The sequence below is a fragment of the Ambystoma mexicanum genome, chromosome 8, assembly GCF_040938575.1.
Source record: "Ambystoma mexicanum isolate Mex_15411 chromosome 8, UKY_AmexF1_1, whole genome shotgun sequence".
Lineage (NCBI taxonomy): Eukaryota > Metazoa > Chordata > Amphibia > Caudata > Ambystomatidae > Ambystoma > Ambystoma mexicanum.
Genome location: NC_090929.1, coordinates 44,836,011 through 44,854,695, shown reverse-complemented (window position 1 = coordinate 44,854,695; position 18,685 = coordinate 44,836,011). Strand labels below are relative to the sequence as shown.

At 47.1% G+C, this 18,685-nt stretch overlaps 1 protein-coding gene and 1 non-coding gene across 16 annotated transcripts in view; one reads left to right on the top strand and one right to left on the bottom strand.

The window, feature by feature from the left end:
- Positions 1-18,685, top strand: part of FNBP1 (formin binding protein 1) — a 1,284,153-nt gene that overhangs the window by 417,933 nt on the left and 847,535 nt on the right. The gene's annotated exons all lie outside the window — the stretch shown is intronic.
- TRNAC-ACA (transfer RNA cysteine (anticodon ACA)) lies at positions 8,547-8,618 on the bottom strand. Its single transcript has one exon. It is a non-coding gene; the product is annotated as a tRNA-Cys (tRNA).

The following is an 18,685-nucleotide window of genomic DNA, read 5'->3' as shown; positions in this document are numbered from 1 at the left end:
GACAAAGTTCTACTTTGCTGACATGCATGGAAGTATGAGATATTCTAGGATTCTGGAGAGGGTAAGAGGGTGAGGGAGCTGGCACAGTGGTAGGAATATACAGCGTCTCTCCCAGGGTTTCATCCCTTGAGGGCCTTTCCTGTGTCCGCCCCGCCCTGGCCAAGAGAGAAGGGTGCCCTCCCATGGGAGACTGGATGACATCTAAGGATTCGTCTCGGCCCCCAGCTGGCCCACAACGGAGGAGTGCACAAAGTAAGCAAGTGGGCATCAAGTCCCTTTTACGGGGTGTGCATAGATTGCTGCAATGAGCCTCTGGTAAAGATGAGGGGATGGAGAGGTAAAATGAGTCGGCTCAAACGGTGAGGGCATGACGTAGTACCCAGAGTCTTCAGTCTGTGTAAGTTTAAGGGAAGGGAGTGGTACAGGTAGTCTGTTTGGAGGGTGGGGGGTCGCACAGTGAGTCTGTTCTAAAGGTGAGGGGGGTGGAGTGGAACAGTAGGTTTATTCAACAGGTGAGAGGTGGGAGTGGCCCAATGGTTCAATTGTGAGGGTGGAGTGAGTGGTACAGTTCGTCGGTTCAGAGGTTGATGGGAGGAAATGATACAGTGAATCGAGTGGAAGGTAAATAGAAGGGAGTACTATGACAAGTCGCTTTGAAGGGTTGGGGTGAGTAAAAAGAGTGGAATGTAATAGTGAGAGGAATGAGTGCTTATAATGGTGAGTGGTAGCCAGGTGATCCCAACAGAGATCCAGTTTGCAGATGACTGTCCATCCTCCGCACACTTTCCCTCTGGAATTAGCCTGAAAGCGGTGCATATGGTCCCCAGCTGGGAGGTGACAGTTATGGGCTTTCCTAATTTCATGGGGTGTCACTTCTGCGGTGTCAGCAGAGCTGGAAGATGAAGCTTGCCACCATCCATCTGGAGGCGGCAGTGGATTCCTCTGCGACCACAAGAGTAGTGCTTCATTTCAGTGACGTTGCACAGCACTGGGCTCTGCCAATCTGCTGCATCTCAGCATCTGCAAAGCCCAACACAGTGTATATGCTAACGCCTAGGACTGTGGGAGAAGGCCTCCTTTGCCCCTCAGAACTCCTCCACCTGACCCCTGTGTGCCCCCACTTGCACCATACAAAGATCAAGTTGCTCCCGGAACACATGCAGTGGGCCCTTGCAGAGTGGCTTTCTTCATTCTCAGGGTCCCTTGTCTGTGGAATACATGTCCTGTGTACCTGCAATCCAAAGTCTGCATTCCCTAGCTTCTGGAAGCATGCATGCTCGCTTCCTTCCAGCCCCCCCCCCTTACTTGGATCTTTTTTTGACAAAAAAAGAGCCAAAGTCAAAGGAGCCAGCAGCGTGACATGTCTGACTCTCCTCTAGCTCTTCGAGTCTCAGAATACTGGGTGCTAGGCACTGCTAGCCAATCGATGTTCGAGTCAATTGAGTGGCGGTTTTGGAAGTCATTTAATATTAACATAAGCGATCAGTCATTACGAGGCACTGAATGATTAGGCAGTTTACACCTGTTTTTAGTCTTAAGCATTGTTTTTGGGCAGTCTACCAAGCTCAGGCTTTCCTTAGCAGTGGGAAAGCATCTACCGACACAAACAATCAAAACGAGTCCTTCATCCTGATGGCTGTTTTAGAAGAACATGCTTAAAATGGAACCGACACTGAGGCAAGTCTGTCATGTTGTACAGCCTATATATAGTCATGTCTTTTGACTGCCAGCTCATTGCACCATGCCCTGGAACTGGCAGCCCATTTAACTATGTCCAGAAAATGGCATCTGTAAGGAAGGCATGGTATCAAATAGTGAAAAGACGGACATAATGGGTTGGTTAAACGCCTATCCAACCCTAAATCTAAGGATGGGAGCAAGCTACGACCATCAAATAATAATGACGCAGTCCTAGTGGAGTATCTCGTACACACAAATTTCACTGTGGTATTTGTGAATACGTGACTAGTATTTTGGTCCTCATCCACAAAGCCCATGAAAAAAGAAAACCATTTAGAGTTTTCCTTGTGGAGTATCTGTCAAAATAAAAGGGCGTATACTAATAAACCTATTGACAATCCTTACTTCTAAATACAAATGGTGTAGGAAAACGATGTATGCATAAAAAAAGTGTTCAGGAAACTATTATGTCAGGATAGTTGAGCAGTTGGCTTCCCTGCTCCACGTTTTCAGCACGGGACAAATTAGCACACTCGAGCTTTGAACACACTGTGGCTTCTCTGCCATGAGGATGCAGTTAAAAAAAAATAGGTATCTGGGCCTTCTGCGCCAAATTCTCTTTCCCAATAAAAGTCTCTTATTGCAGAGTGCCTGGCGTAACAAACAAGTACCAAAGTTCCTTTCTCATCAGGATTTTCACATTCACAAGTTCTCGAGTTTACTGTTCACCACGGTTCTCCCTTGATCCGGCTTGGACCACACGTCTCCCTCAGACGCGAATCTTGTAATCTCACTTTCTTTGCCTTCTTTTTGTTATCAAAATTCAAAGACTTTCGACTGTGCGATTTGATTTTTATTAAACCATTGCAGGATCACTTCGATTTATTTCATCCATTAGTTTCACTTTATTACTTTTGTTTCTGCCACTTCTTGGCCGGGTACATCAGAGACCTTAGATTGAGCACACCTGCGGTGCCGGACCACTCTGTTACGATGTCTAGTACCTTCTCTGATTCATATTAAAGTCCAAACATCAGTCAGCAATTGAGCTTTACTTGCGTCTTTCATCACACGTGTTAATATTCTTTGCTTTTGCGCTCTTCATACAATGTTGCCTCTTTCAACCTTGACTTCAACACAGACCGGTCTTGCATCGGTCTCCCCAACTCACCGGCTGTGCTGATTTTTCTAGCGCTGCTTTGATTCTGGAGCCAAGCACGGTACCACAGTGGCTGCTGCTCCTCCCAGACTTGCCTAGTCACTCTGACACACAATGCAAGATTCTTCAGCCTGGTTTCCTGGCCTTACACCTTTTAATCAGAAGATTGCTGGAAAGTAATGGTTTCTCGCCAGAAAGATCAAGAGTATCTCCCTCCTTGCTCTCCCTTCTCGGTTTGCTGCCATTCTCCCATCGTTTAGCTGCCGTATGGAAAACGCTGTTCCTTCGTGTGCTTTGCCTCGCTCAGAGTGTGCTCCTGTGCTCTGCCTTTTATCCCTGTCGGGAAGCTTAATGGAAGTCGGGTGTGAGTTGTTAACAGTAATTGCCTGACTTTGCCTGACTACAGTAGTGGGACATGTCAGGTATACTGCTGAGGTATGAGTCTATTTTCTCCCTGAGCAGGCTCTCTGGTTGTGTAGGGAAAGGGCAGGGGGGGTTACAGTTCCGAGGAATCTTGGAGTAAAGGTGTTTGGGGGGTGGGTACCACGTCTCGCCATCAGATGTCACACTCCCCAAAGACCCCTCACCCAGTTGGTCCTCCCACACTGGTCCACCCCTAGCGTCTGGATCCAAAGGCGATGGCTGTGCCTTGGCCACCTGAAAGAGAGACCACCATGGACTAGCGGGTGAGACACCTTCTGGTTTCTCGCACATCCCATTGATCCATGCCCTGGGATAGGCAGTTCATGAGACATGTCTTGGGGCTGGCAGCCCATATAACAGTTTCCTAAAACTGGCAATCCTTTGAGCCATGTCCTGAAAGTGGCAGCCTATTAAGCCATGTCCTATAATGGGCAGCCCATTGATCAGTGACCTAGGACTGCCAACTCATTGAGCCCGTGCCCAGGAAGCCCATTGTGACATTTCCTGTAACTGCTGAACCCATATGCGTGCATACTTATAATTTGCAGATCCCATACCCTCACCCAGAATAATTTGTCTCACACATTGTTTGTCAGGTGTTGGCAATAAAAGGCCGTAGGTTTTATTGTACATATATGGCTATGCAGATAACAATAATCATATACCATGATAGTAACAATACTTTTGGGCACCGGGTCTTGGGGTTACCCCCTCTGACCGGTGCCGCCACACGTGGGCAGGTTGACGGCTGACCATGTTCCCCCAAAAGTATCTCCTATTGGCAACCCCTAGAGACGAGAGTTGCTGTTATTTTCCGGAAGAAATGTTCCATGCCCTTGTTTGATAGGTGGGTGCCGTCTTTGTGAAAAAGGTCAGGGACACCCAGTGTAATGGCTGGATGCTTTATGAAGCCCAGTCCTCTTGCTGTACAACATTTTTCTACCCCCTATTGATTTTACGTCTAGAAATGTCTATAGATTTGTAGCAGTTGGCCCCTTGCCATTTATTTCTGGGTAGGATGGCCGAGAAATATATTTCAGTTCCTTTCCAATTGTGTGAGATACCTGTTAGGGAGGAGCACATGTCCTCAAGTAAATTTCTCCTTCCAATAGATACTAGGTCATTGCCCCCTAGGTGTATGACCAGAAATTCTGGCGGGTCTCTGTATGCGACCAGCTCTGCTAATGTTTCGTGGATTTCTGCCCATCGTAGGCCTCTGTAGCCCCACCATGATGAAATGATGTTTTTGAACGGTGGCCCTTCTTTGGTCTTCTCTGCCCATCAGCCCGTCCTGAAGATAAATGAGTGGCCGACTATCCATGCTGATTGGAGGGTGGTCCTCCCTTCGCCTGGTGTTTCTGTATGAAGGCAGGGAGAAAGAAAGAGTGAGGGTGGCTGGCTATATTAGCTGTGGTCTGATGTATCTTTTGTAACAATCTGATTTCCAACCCTCTGTTTTTTAGTTGTTGGGGAGCCTAAACCTCCTTGCCATGCTGAGGTGGCAGCACCTATTCTGAAGGAGTGGGTGCCAGAAACCTTGGGATCCCACCCTGCATTATTGATTGCTCTCATCAGCACCCCTTTGAATTGGTAGCGGCTCGAGTTCTCCCACACGGAAGGCCCGGAAGTATGCCAGAAAGAAAGCTGTTCTGAACAATAAGATCTCGTATGGGTGCCAGCATATGGCTTCTAGCTGGTTTGCAATTTGTACCAGTTTGTTGAAATCGAGGGGGTGGAGAGTGTCTACCTGGGGGCCCTCTAATCTGCCCCAACCTTTCAATGCGTAAGAAATGAGGGCACTTTGGGTGGGGTCTGAATCACCCTGTATTTTTGAGAAATACGAGATTGCGACTAGGTGTCTTTTAGCCCAATCTCTCTTAAAGCCTTGTTCATGTGCCCATTTGAAAAATATTTCTGTCTTTAATCGTTATTAATTCTACATGTTTTATGCCTGTGGCTTTAAAAACTGTTTGCAAGCACTTACTGTATTGCGCTGCGGTGGTGCTTGCCAGTGCTTTCCCTGCCATCTCTGTGAGGAAGCCTAGGGAGTTGTTGGCACCAGTCTTTGAGGTGCCTGGTTCTTGTTGGACATCCCAGCCCTGGCTCACTGGCACTGGCGGTGATGCCGTTATTTTATTGGCACCTGTTTTTGAGGTGCCTGGTTCTTCTTGGGCATCCCGGCCTGGGCTCTCTGGCGCTGGCGTTGATGCCGTTATTTTTGATTTCCCATTATTTCCCAGCATTCCGCCGGTATTTGCGTCATCTGTTCCTGGGCGTGCGGCGCTAGCTCCCCGAATCTTGGCCACTGAAAGCGAGATAAAGCATCTGCAATGTTATTATCTGCCCCAGTGATGTGCTTTGTTTTGACCACAATGTTTTCTTGTAATGTGACTGCTGTGATGGCTCGTAGGATTTTTAGCACTAATGGGCATTCGGTAGACCTTCTGTTTATGGAGCCTACTACTGCCATGTTGTCCCACCAGACCAAGAGTTCCGTGTTAGCAAGCTGCCTGCCCCAGATGTGTAATGTTAGCCAGATGGGGAATATTTCTAGGAGGGTGATGTTTTTTGTCCACCCTGCCCGTTGCCATGAGTTGGGCCAGTGTCCTGCCACCCACTCTGAGTCTAGTATGGCTCCAAACCCACTGCTTCCGGCTGCATCGGTAAAAAGGACCCTTTTTGTCCATAAGTTCAAAGGTGTTTGCCAAAGTGAGGTCCTGTTGAAATTTTTTCGGAAATTCCCCCAAATTTCCAGATCTTGTTTCACCTATGCGCCTAGTCAGATGTGTAGGTGGGGGTTTGGTAAATGGTTTGATTTTTAGTTCCAGACTTCTGGAAAATACCCTCCCTTGAGGGATTATTCTAGCAGCGAAGTTGAGACTGCCTGCTAATGATTGAATTTCTTTAACTGTGCCCTTGTCTTTTGTCAGGGTTTGTATTTTCTCCAAGAGTTCTGCAATTTTTGTTTTCGGGATCCTGCATAGTCCTTGTGCCGAGTCAATTTCAATGCCCAGGAAAATTATATTGGTGGCTGGTTTGGTCGTTTTTTCTTTTGTTAGAGATATGCCCCAGTGTGCTGCGATTCCTTCTAATTTTCTACTTTGGTCCCTGGTCTCTGTTTTTGGAAAGCCGATTGAAAAAAGGAGCTGAATTGCTCGAATAGGGCGCAGGATACTGCGCATCCCATTGGGAGGCATCTGTCTACAGAGAATTTGTTGTTAAAAGTAAAACCTAACAATTGCTGGGAATCTGGGTGAACTGGTAAAAGTCTGAAAGCAGATTCGATGTCTAGTTTGCCAATCAGGGCGTTCCTGCCACATTCCTGTATGAGTCTTACTGCCTCTTGGAATTGTGTGTAGGATACTGCGGATTCCGTTTGTGGAATGCCGTTGTTCAGTGATTGGCCTTTGGGGTAGGATAGATGATGGATTAGCCTAATTTTCCCTGGTTCATTTTTGGAGACCAGACCTAGTGGTGATATTATATAATCCTTGAGGGGCATATGGTCCCAGGGTCCTGCAATCCTGCCTAAAAGCAGTTCTTTCTTGATTTTGGTCTCCATTATTTGGGGGTTGTCCCTGGCCGACTTTAGGTTCAATGGGATGTTCTGTGATCCTGTGCCCTTAAAGGGGATGATAAAGCCCTTGGTAAGGCCCTGCCAGGTTGCCTCGCTAGTTTCCCTGTCTGGGTAGTTCATGAGTGCTTCTCTAAATTTGGTTTGGTTGATGGGAGTTCTGCCTGGTGCCAGGCCTGGGGTTGGGGGCGAGTGGGTGATGCCAATCTTTTGAATTTTTGGCTGGTAGTTTGGTGCAGTTGCTTGCTGCGTGATCGCCGTTGCAGTTTGTGCAAACATGTTTTTACCAGCATTCCTTACCCCAGGTGCACTTTTCTTTTCCAAAATTCCTGTATGGAATGTTGGCTTTTGCAGAGTGGTTTTTGTTCTGCCTGTGGGCGTTAGACTTAGCCGCCCATGGCTGGTTCTTCCGAAAGGGCTGTTCGCCCTTTTTGTGCTCATCATTATTGTTGTTTCTGGGACCTTGTGTATTTTTGTTATGTTTGGAGGAGTTCTGTGAGGCCTCTTCCTCCGCTGGGGGCTCAGCATTTAACATGTACAAATAATTTTGGACCTAATCCCATTCTATGGCTGGCCTCTCTGACATGCTTCTCCTAAATCTGATGTCGTATGCTAGCCAGGTCTTCCCTTTCTGAGCCACTTTCACTTCTCTTATTTTATCCATGTAGGCCCATATTTTTCTGCCATCATGGGGAAATTTCTCCTCGTAGATTGTTGCCAAGATGGCGAAAGCTTGAAGCTAGTTGTCCCAGTTCTGTTCTACCTGGGCGTTTCTGGCTAGGGCTTTCTCTATCTTTTTGGGATCCCTAAAAGCATCTTTCCCTTTGCGTTGGGCTTCTATTAATGAAAAGATTTCTATGAACTCCTTGGCCCATATGGCCTCTTTGATTGTGGTGTCAATATTCCATGCTAAGCATCTTTTATATCTATTCAGTATCTCAGTCTGGAAGGATTTAATTTTTAAATCTAATTGGGCATTGCAAATCATTGCTATGTCTGTTGGGTTGCTGCTGCTCTGCCCCGGTTGTTCTGTTGTAACTGAATTGGGGGTTGCCCATGCTTTTAAAGCGCCTGTTGGGTCTGCCGTGGCTGCGGTTGGCGCAAATGTGGGGGCAGCTGTTGGCGTTGCTGGCACGATTGGTAGTGTTGTGGCTGGTGCCGCAGTTGTTTGGGTTGTTGCTGGTGTGGGGGAGGTCACCACTATGGTAGGTTCTAAGGGTATGTTGTGGTTCGTGGGCCCCTGTTCTTCTGTTTGGGGTAATTGTTTCTCCCTCATTTCCCGTAATAAATGCTGTATTTCTGACATGTTCTCGCACAATTTCGCCAGTTTTGTATTACCTTTTCTGGGGACGTCTGTCACTTTCTGTCTCTTTGATGGTGTAGCGACGTCCTCTTGGATGGGTGGCATGGTTAGGCCTTCCTTTGGCAGGCCGTACATATTCTACCTCACCCACGCCCAACCGTAGTGTTCAGCTGCCTCTATGGCTGCCAGTAGGTGGGGAGATTTGTGTTTTTGTGCTGGTGTGCTGGAATCCCGTGATTTTCGTTTGGGACCCATGCTTTCTTTCAATCTGTTTTGATTAGAAAGGAGATATATTTAAATAAGGGGGGTGTGTTTCAGCCCCAGTACGTTTTTAACAATGTGTCAGCAGACTCTGCACAGATGTCAAAATTTGGGCTCCCTGTTACCGCTTGATTGTACCAAAAAGGAAGGGACACCCGGATCTGAACCGGGGACCTCTTGATCTGTAGTCCAATGCTCTACCACTGAGCTATATCCCTGTGCGATATTATGTACATTTATGTTATTAATGTGGAAAGTTGGGGTTTCCTGTGCTGGGAAAATGTATAGAGTTGTCGAAAATTCATTCGATTTAGTTTCGCAGAAATGCATTTAGTGGATTTCTGTGTGTAGCTTATTGTCTCCTTGTGCTGGTTGAAAGTAATGTATGTATCTGCCAGCAAAACCTGTACTACAGTTCTTTAGCCTTAAACATAATGATTTCACAGGATGCGTTTCCCCCACGGTTATTGTGTTTGCTTTTTGTAAGAATTCTATGCAAATAGTCGGGCACCGCGTGTGCCGTGTCTGCCGGGGGAGCGGCTGACTGCGGATGTTTACTTTCGCCTACTCGCGTGACGGTTTACCTTGAAATAGAAAACCTCCTCCTGAAGCCACCGCCTATGTTGGCCGCACTGCAGGCTGTCCTTCGCTCGCTCAGGTAATCTGGATTCTTGCTTCCTTCGCGATTCTTCCCGGGAGACTTTGTTTATTCAGTGTTCGCCGCTCGCTCGTCATGTCGAGTTGAACAGTGCAATGTTCAAAGGGAAACAAAAGGCGCCGTAAAATGCAACAAACTTCAAGAGTTTGGGCTAAAGAAGCAAAGGTTTTGAAGGCACTGAGTAAACAGTGCGCCTCCAGTGTGTTTGGGTCCCGGGTCAGGGTACACAAACTGTTTGTTTTTTCTCAGAGCAAGCCGCTCTGTATTTATAAGACCCAGGGAGGCCCTGGGTCTTTGATATGCATAGTAGTGGGGGCTGTTATGTTTCAGCCCCCGGCTGGATAGCCGACTATCTGGCCCCCTGGAGGGGGGAAGGTCTTTGAACCTGAGCCCTGCCTGCCTGTTAGTTTCCTTAGGTGCTTAGCACCTTGCTGCATGGAGGAAGGGTGAGGTGATTGCTCACACCTCACCCTTCCTCAGCATTGTGTTGCACAGACTGCGTGCCTCCCAGCTTGGGGGAAGGAGAGGGGCAGACAGAGGGGAGGCTGTGGTGCCCCTCTCCAGACCTGCTGATGGTAACAGCAGTTACCCTGCCTCGCTTTGGGCGGCCCTTCAGCATTGCCCAGAACTGGCAGCCCATTGAGCCATGTCCGGGAACTGGCAGCTGTGTTAAGTCAGAATCAGGACACAGACAATGTGGCATTTTGAATGAGTGGTCTGTTTATTCAAAATAATCCTTTCTGTCCCTAACTGTCTGGGCCCTCTTCTAAAGAAAAGAAAAGTCAAGAGTGCTTGCCAGGATGTCTATCAACTTAATGTTTGTATGTTGTCCAGAAAACCTAATCTGCACTAATTTCTTTCCCTACAACTAATACAAAAACGGAACTAACAAAAAGAACACAGTTATGGCTTCCTGCCTAAGTTCTGGGGCTGTTAGGAAAGACTCTGCTACCCACCACCGACTGCCGTGAGCAACTGTGTAGCTTTTGCTTAGAGGTAGTGTTCCGCTGGTCGGGTGGAGGTGGCGGATCTCCTTCCATCGCCTTCTTTCGAGTTAGTTGCAGCTTTTGCTCATTTCTGGAGTTTTGGCGGCAGCTCTGCATTTCCTTGTGGTCCGGTATCTCCAGCACCCTTCGTTGGGCCACCTGCACTGGAACTCGTTCAGTTCTGCTGTGGCTTATCTGCCAAAGGTACTACAGGCTCCACTGTGGGTCTAAGCACCACATCTGGTGCTGGCGTCTCTTTCCAAGCCATACCTCCAAGGAGCTGGGTTCTCCCGTGTGGATACACATGCCTTTCTCAGGCTTGTAACAACAGAGATGAGCGCTTCTCATTTGTGGTAGCGAGAGGGTGGCCTTTTTTTATCGCTCTCCAAATCGATTTGAGCACAGAGCCTGAAGAAGGTCATAAACCATGCCAACCTTAGATATATGCACTGGTAATTCATTACAGTTGTCAATTCCCATACAACCCACAAGCATATGGGATTCTTGTGACAAGGGAGGATAACATACATCCCTATCTAGGGATTGCCTGTCCCCTAAGGTGGGGTCACCCACAGTGGGATCCCATTGACCCTGCCCTCTAGGGGGTATTACGCTTTGTGGGCTTAACTTCCTAGTCCCAAAGGGGGTGACTCCCCCTTGGGGAGAGGGGACAAACTCCCTAGATTTGTCACACAGCCCATTGAGCCATGGCCTAGGACTGGCTGCCCATTGAGCCATGGCCTAGGACTGACAGGCCACTGAGTCATGTCCTGGGACTGACAACCAATTGTGCCAAGTCTCGGAACTGCCAGACGTATGAGCCATGTCTGGGAACTGGCAGCCCATTGGGCCATGGCCTGGGACTAGCAGCCCATAGGGCCATGGCCTATGACTGGCAACCCATTGAACCATGGCCTATGACTGGCAACCCATTGAACCATGGCCTAGAACTGGTAGCCCATTGAGTCATGTCCTGGGACTGACAGCCAATTGAGCCAAGCCAGGGAACTGGCAGACTTCTGAGAAATGTCCGGGAACTGGCAGCTCTCTGAGCCACGTCCGCAAACTGGCAACCAAGTTATGTTTAAAGTTCTACTATGGTGTTAAGATTTGTTGTTGCAAGTTAACATAACTCTTTAAGCTGTAAGTTCATTTGAATTGCAGGAGATAAGCAAAAGCAGATTGGGGCATCAGAGATCCCTGAAAACAAGCCAGATCATGCAAAACTTGCACCAGGATAGTTTTCGGAAACTAAATCTTCACAGAATGGAACCTTCCCTGTTTCCATGTGTGAGGATGTGTCTGTGATGGGCATTCAGTCCTGTTTTTCAAATTCTGCTCATACAAGAACATTCTCCTATGCATCAAATACAACTTTTCTTTTAAGCAAATGTTTTTGGCCTCATTTTATTTTCAGTTTCAAAGATAGTTTTTGGAAGAATGTTCAACCAAAGGCTGATGGAAAATAAGATTAATGCTTCTGCCAGGGCCGGCATGCAAGAACCCTCATATGAGCACAGTGCACCCCTCGAAAGGACATCACCTCTCAATTATACCTTTTCCTATTCATGCTTTTTCCAAAGGGCTTTTATGTGATGCAGCATTTTCTTGCAAAGTGTACCCCATTTTCCATTGTTGTTAAGATGGTGAGTACTAAGAAACTGCCACTATCCGAGCTTACCCAAACACTATCCTGAGACAAGAATGTATCACTCAATCTATTTTAGAGTCTTGAAGAAGCAGTTAGGGTAAGAAACATTGCGACTTATCAACTGAAACCTCCTTTGTCTTAATGGCATCCAATTGCTAAGTTGTATTTCAACCTTTTGTCCAATTAGGCACTTTCGGACAAATCTTTGATAAATCACTTCCTTTCTCTATATTCTCTCTTCGCCGTTATTACTCGTTTCCTCCAGACTGATGGGAGTCAATAAATCATGAAGAAGTCTTAATATGGATTGAGTCTCAATGGGGGACTTGATCCCCTCGTAGCGTCAATGCTGATGTACTTAAAGATGCCTCTGCATGATTACAAGCATGCAGCAAAGCTCTTTAAGGAATCTTGCGCTGCTTGAACAAGCTGCTTATGGAGCCTCGCTGCACGCTTGTAATCACGCGGAGGAGAACCAGCATCACCCCGCGAAAAACATTTGGCTCTCATTAAGAGTGACAACTAATGAAAAAAGGAAGCACACTGCCCGATACGCATGCCATCAATACCTGAACAAGGAAATATCAGAATATGCTGGGCAGCCTGCCGAATCTGACGGGTGAACTGATTGATTTCTACTCCACAAGAAATCGGTCCTGATGAAGATAACGGATGAAAAGATGTCATTGAAACCGGTCGACCAGACTTTTGGTAGATGTCTCTGAACTGAGAGAGACAAATGGAGAGAAATTATCACGAACATTGACCATTGACTGACGAATGGGAGAATAGGTCTTAGTTGCACCAACTGCATGTCTTTGAAAGTGGTGTCTGAAAACATACAAGAGTCTCCACCGCGTTCCTTCCTAAGTGAACACCCTTTTTTGAAGCCTAGATATACACAGTTCTTGAAATCAACATTCAAAGAAAGGCAACTTGTACTAATCGCTATCTCTCAATTTTTTGCTTTTATGTGAATCTATCTCTGGATGAAGCAAGCACACCTCAGGAGGGCGAATAAAATTACTCTCCTAAATCAGTCCCACCTGAACTGCTTGATCATCCAACGAATACGGTATGGGAATAACCATTCCAAACTGTTTTATAATAATTTTTATAGCTAACGACCCATAGTTGTAATAAATTCATTGTAGCATTAGGGCCAGTCTCGCTCTTCCTATACCCTTTTAGACACCCAAACAAGACAACATCACATGGAGAGGGAGGAGCAAATCACAACAGAGATGATCTTGGAGAGAATACATGGGGCTGTGCGTGAGCAAAGTGAATACACCTGTACTGATAATAGATTCTATTTCTTTTGCACCCAGTCAGGACAGGATTGTGGATGATACAAAGTCCCACGTTCTTCTCTTTCTCCACCAAAAAACCTTGAAGCACTCTTGAGAGTACGGCTCTGTGCTTTCCCCAGAGCCTGGTTTCTCTAGTCTGACTTCAGCACTGCAGGGAAACATTCTGCGTGGGCCCACTCTGCTCTCGCCCTCTTCTCTGGTGCAGGGATCTCCTAGGGGGCCCCGCTGCTCTGGGTGCTGTGACTGTGCCCCAAAGCCCCATTTCACCCTTATATGCCCCGCTCTGCCATCCTTTCCCCCTAACCTCAGTCTCATTCTGGGCACCCACTCCTCACCGCGGCAAGCCACAGCTTCTATCTCACCTCATGCGTGTACTGCTCCTGACATGCAGCAGTTCGGGAAAGGTGGCCTGTGGGGAACATTTTTTTTCTGCGAAAGTGGGTAGATCTGAGATTATTTCAACATCCTGTTGCCTTTCCCGCATCCTTATGGGACTGTACTGGGGCCAGAGAGACCTTTTACATTTCCCTTAAAGATCAAACTGAGGAACTGCCACTCTGACCATGAGGCTCTTTTTTTAACCCGTTCTGTCCTAGGCCGTGTTCCTTTTCTAAATGAATCTTGTGGTAATATGTGACTTGTGTCTTCTGTGGCGACAAGTTGGATAACAATGGCTAATGGTTGTCGAAACTGACCCGTGATGTAAAGGTAACATTCTAGACTTGTTGTTCAAGTGCATCGATCTTTCACTCCTTTACTGATGAAGTGCTCACAAAGAACACATCTTCTCTCTTTAATGAAGTACCCTAGAAGAGCTTTAGTGCCGCATCTTCTGAGCAGCGGCAGGACATGTCAAGGTTTTCAGGTGGTTTCTGTGACTGTCGTGGTAGACATCGATCCACAACATGGGCCCCCAGTGCTCAGGGAGAAAGACAGCAGCAAGCAGCCCGCAGGGGGGGTTCTCTCTTTCTCTACGCCCAACAGCAAATTCTCCATGCAATCACTTCAACACTCAAGAGCATATTCACTCGGTGGGTGGCAGAATCCTGGATTGCTTAGATATGGCCAGAGCGTTGGGTTAGCTCAGTCGTGCAGTGGCTTTGAGTGCCCAAGAAGTACTAGGCGGGCCTGCATGCTTTCCTGGACTGGGAAGTTCAAGATGCTCTTGCTCGCATAGATGGGGACTGGATGTGCATGCTTGCATTGGGCCGCCTCCTTGCCATTTCATGCTTTTTTTCGCCAAAGCTCATGGCCAAGGTTTTGGGTCACCTCATCTCTAAGGGAGTTTATTTCTACACTTATTTAGGCAATTGGTACAATCGGGTTGGCACAAGTTGTCACTGCCGCGTTGTGCACTCCTGCACATTCCTCATGGTGTCCAGGACTAGCGACTTTGGTGATCCTAGGAGGGGGAGCAACCTTCTAAAGGGTTCTTCCTTTCCGTTTGTCATCCCCCAATAAATAGTGACCATTGATTCTTCCATGTTCAGCTGATGCATGGTGGGGGACCCCCGCAGGGCCCCGCCTGTACCAATCTGTGGCTTGAGCTGCTTTTTGGAGTGCATACACTTACTGGAACTGAAGATCATTTTTCTAGCCCTTAAGCCTTTCCTTACGCTCTTTCGTGACAAGAACCTCATTGTCTGACCAGACAATTGGGCAGCTATGAATTGCCTGAACAAGCAGGACAGGACATGAGAGAGAACTCCATGACCACAGCTATGAGAGTGGACCTCTCAACAAGCTATCTGTATATTTGCCATTCACCTGGACGGTGAGAGCAACATGGGGGGCTGACTCCATCAGCCATTTGACACACTACAATCATGTAGGGGACACACAGACACACACACACACACACTGTCTCTGTCGGTCTGTGGCTCTAGAGGGTTGCCTTGATGTGCCTGATAAAGTGAGGAAGGTGACAAGGAGGTAATGTCTTGATTACGTGTGGGCATTACACTGGGTCCTACTCTTCCTTTCTTCCTTCCCATCCCCATGTTCCCCCACCCCACCCCAGTGATCATTTTAGTGGGCCGCAGTGTTTTTTAAATTGGAAGAGGAAGCAGAGAGGTGAGGGACTAAAAAAGAGAGCAAGCGTGTCTGGTAAAGATGCGGTTGTTAAAATGGATTTCTAAACTCTGGCCTGGAGGACAGATGTTTAAGAGGCCACCCTTGTTAGATGAACAGGCAAACACTTCTGGGAAGATAGCAAGACCAATTCACGGTAGCTTGGAGAGCAGTCAAGGCTAAGTCTCAGGAGGGATGAGAGAGTTCAGGGGTCCCCAATGAGCACACACAGTGAAACCAAGAATTACAGTTAGAGAGTAGTATACAAAAAGACATTATTTATTACAGACCTATTAACACACCAAAGAATCCTGAGTTGCAATAGCAAAACATCACACAAATACCACACTATGTAATATATATATATATAAATACAGTCACTGGAGTCAGTGAGAAAAAGTTAGTAACTCCACTAATACCTGTAAAAGAAAGGGGTGAACAACTTTTATAATACAGACTACCTTCAGAGATGTCAACCCTAGCTTTATAAGTCCAGCTTTAAGATGAATGGAGCCTGGTGCTCAAAGTTCGATTTGTGCGTAAAAGAGCTTGGATGTGTGTAAAGTTCACAAAGTTAGGGGAAGAATTCAGAAGGAGTGAAACGGATTACAAAAGTTACAAGAGGATATACTACGGTGAGCAAAGCGGTTCCCGACTTTCAGAGGGCTTTAGGAAGCAGATACTACCTTAGCCAAAAGGATGACCAAAATAGTCTTCTGTGTGTAAATTTGTTTGGATGAGCAAAGGGCCACCGGTAAGTGACGTCACTACTCACCGCCCTTAGCTCGGTTTTGGTCCAGGCTTGGCAGGTCTGGTGGTGGTCGTCAGAGATTTTATTTCGTGCCCTCGGTTCGCTTCTCAGATACACTACCGCTGTGGGTGCTGACACAGGTCTGGTATGGGACAGGAGCCACTACTCTCGATTCGTTTGAAGAAAAAACGGATGCAGCAGGCCTCAGGGCACTGGAAGGAATGCGGGAAAACCGCCTTCAGCGACCATCACTGTCGCACAGTGAAGCAGGGGCACCCAACTTTTGTGATGCACCATCCTATCGTGTGACCCAATGGTGCTGGGACAGCGCATTCCGGTAGAAAGGTGCTTTGCAGGATAAACTCGGATTCCCAAAAGTCTTGGGTCGAAACTCGAAACGGCAACACTCCCACACGGTAGCCAAGGATTCGGCTGGTCAGTCCACAAGATGGTCCATCTGAGAAGACTTACTTGCAGGGTTACCAAAAGGTGTCAAGAGTGATTAGTCCCACCACTCCAAAGGTTCGAAGCACCTTCGCAGGTCTTCTGAGATCAAGCGCAAAGCAGGGCTCGACCATGGCAACCATGTGATTCGGGTGCCAGCTCTTTTCAGTGCATCTCAGGATCATCCTTTGTTCTACTCGACTCTTCAGGATACTTATTTCCTTCTGCAGACTCATTTGAATCTGTTGCTGATCTTCTTGACTGTACACAGGACCCCTCCTCATATCTAAAGTCAGACAAGTGCTCGCACCCGGCCCACCAATGAAAAAGAGATCTGCCCCATTCATGCATGCACGCCAGCAGCAGTCCAATCTGGGACCACTGGAGTCCTCATGCTCTCAGGCACACCAGATACCCTGGCACCAGTAATGTGGATTGGGAATCAACTTCCGGGGTAGCAGTGGTCCAGGGATGAATATCGGTTTCTAAACCATCAATCAGCCCCACACCTTTATTACACCAGAAGGGATCTGAACGGATTGAAACACAAGCAAATTATAAATCTCCTTGTCCAATTTTGGCCGTGGATCGTTGGTTAGTTGCAACAGAGCGAAAATACAATTATTACCCAATGATAAAAGGGACTGTCCAGTCAAGGTTGTATGAAAATATCTACTTTATTATTATTCAACAGACAGCCCTTCCACACTACAAAATACAACCCACCCTTTAAAGGAATGTAGAGGACAGACATTTTCAAGAAGGAAAAGGGATGCACTCTTGAGTATTGACGGGAGGATAGTCATAGTAATTCATCTTAGTAGTTCAAGGATACTTGGTTTCAGCACAAAGGGAGCAATGGGTCGTAAAATGTCACTAGGGGCCTTCGGAGAAAGACCAGGGGGACAGAACCGCAATGTACCTTGTACTTTTAGAAGTTCTTGGTGCTCGACAGGGTCGATTCAGTTTCCAGGTGGTTTGCAGATCTTGTGACATAGACGGTGGACAGCTGCGGGTATCAGGCGGCAGGCAGTTTGGCGAGCGAGGCTGGATAGATAGCTGCAGACTGGCCTACACAGCGACTCAGGAATCGTTGTCTGTGCTGGTTGGCGAGTCTGAAGCACTAGTCGAGGTGTCTAGGATGACGTTGGCGACTGCAGCGTGACAACAGTCAGCGGTGCTATCGGTTGCAGCTCGAGGGGCTCAACTGGATCGAAAATGTCCTTTAAGGCGGACGTTGATTGATGCTTGTCAATGCACTCTTCCTTGCGTCTTCACTAGGCTTGTTTGGTCCTTTAAGGCGAACGGCCAAAAGCTTAGGTGATTGTTGCAGGCAACTGCCTTGTGGAAGGACTAATGGTGGCAACAGTAATCACAGAGACAAGTGATCACAGTTCAAGGGTGTTTATTAAACTGTATAAGTAGGTTGGAAAAACGCCTAATCTAAACCTAAATGTAAGATGGGAGCAAACTACGACCATCAAATAATATGGCAGTCCTAGTGTTGTCTTGTCAAAATAAAAGGGCCTATACTAAAAGAAAAACGATTAGCAATCCTTACAACTAAATACAAAGAGTATGTAGCAGGGGGTCTCCCTTTCCCACGTTTTGAGCACGGGACAAGGCGGGACTCTTTTGAGCACAGCATACTCTTGAGCGTTCCCAGCACAAGACGATAGTTCCATTCTTAGCTATCAGGACCTTCGGTGGTTAAGTCTCTTTTCTACAAAAAGTCTCTTGCCTCCGAGAATCTGATGGGGTCAAAATAACAAACAAAAAGTTCCTTTCTGCATGTACGTTGGGTAATGACTTTTCACCCCTGGGGTCCTTCTCTTCCGAGCTCAGACCCCTCTTGAATATCAGCCTTCCTCCGTTGGGTTCACTACGGCTTTTCCTCAAAACAATTACACCTGTGACATTCACAAGTCTGGTCTTTTTAAACAGTTCACTGTGGACATCCCTCTGCCAGGTTCACTCTGGTCAACACACTGTTCTCCATCGGCAACCCTCCATCGGGTTCACTCAACTTTTGCCAATTCCACAGTTATTTCTCTTGAACTCACTATGCAGGATTCATCTCCCTTAGCTTTCCAATTATGTGCAGGTCAAAGACTTTCGACTGTACAGGGGGTTTTGCTAGACCCCTGTATGACAACTTTGACCTTTTACTTGTGGCTCTCCTGGGGCCTTCTGGTTTCGGTAGTCTCAACAAACACTGGATCAACCAGAGTCTCTTGAGTGAGCACCCAGGTGGTGTTGGACTCTGCTGCAGTTGGTTTTCCCTTAATGTTAATAGTTATTTGAACTTTCCTTAATTTGCCACTTTTGCTCAACACAGTTCGGTTTCTTATCGATTCCACCCCTGGACTCACCGGCTGTGACGAACCGCTTGGCTTTTCTTGTATCTGGAGT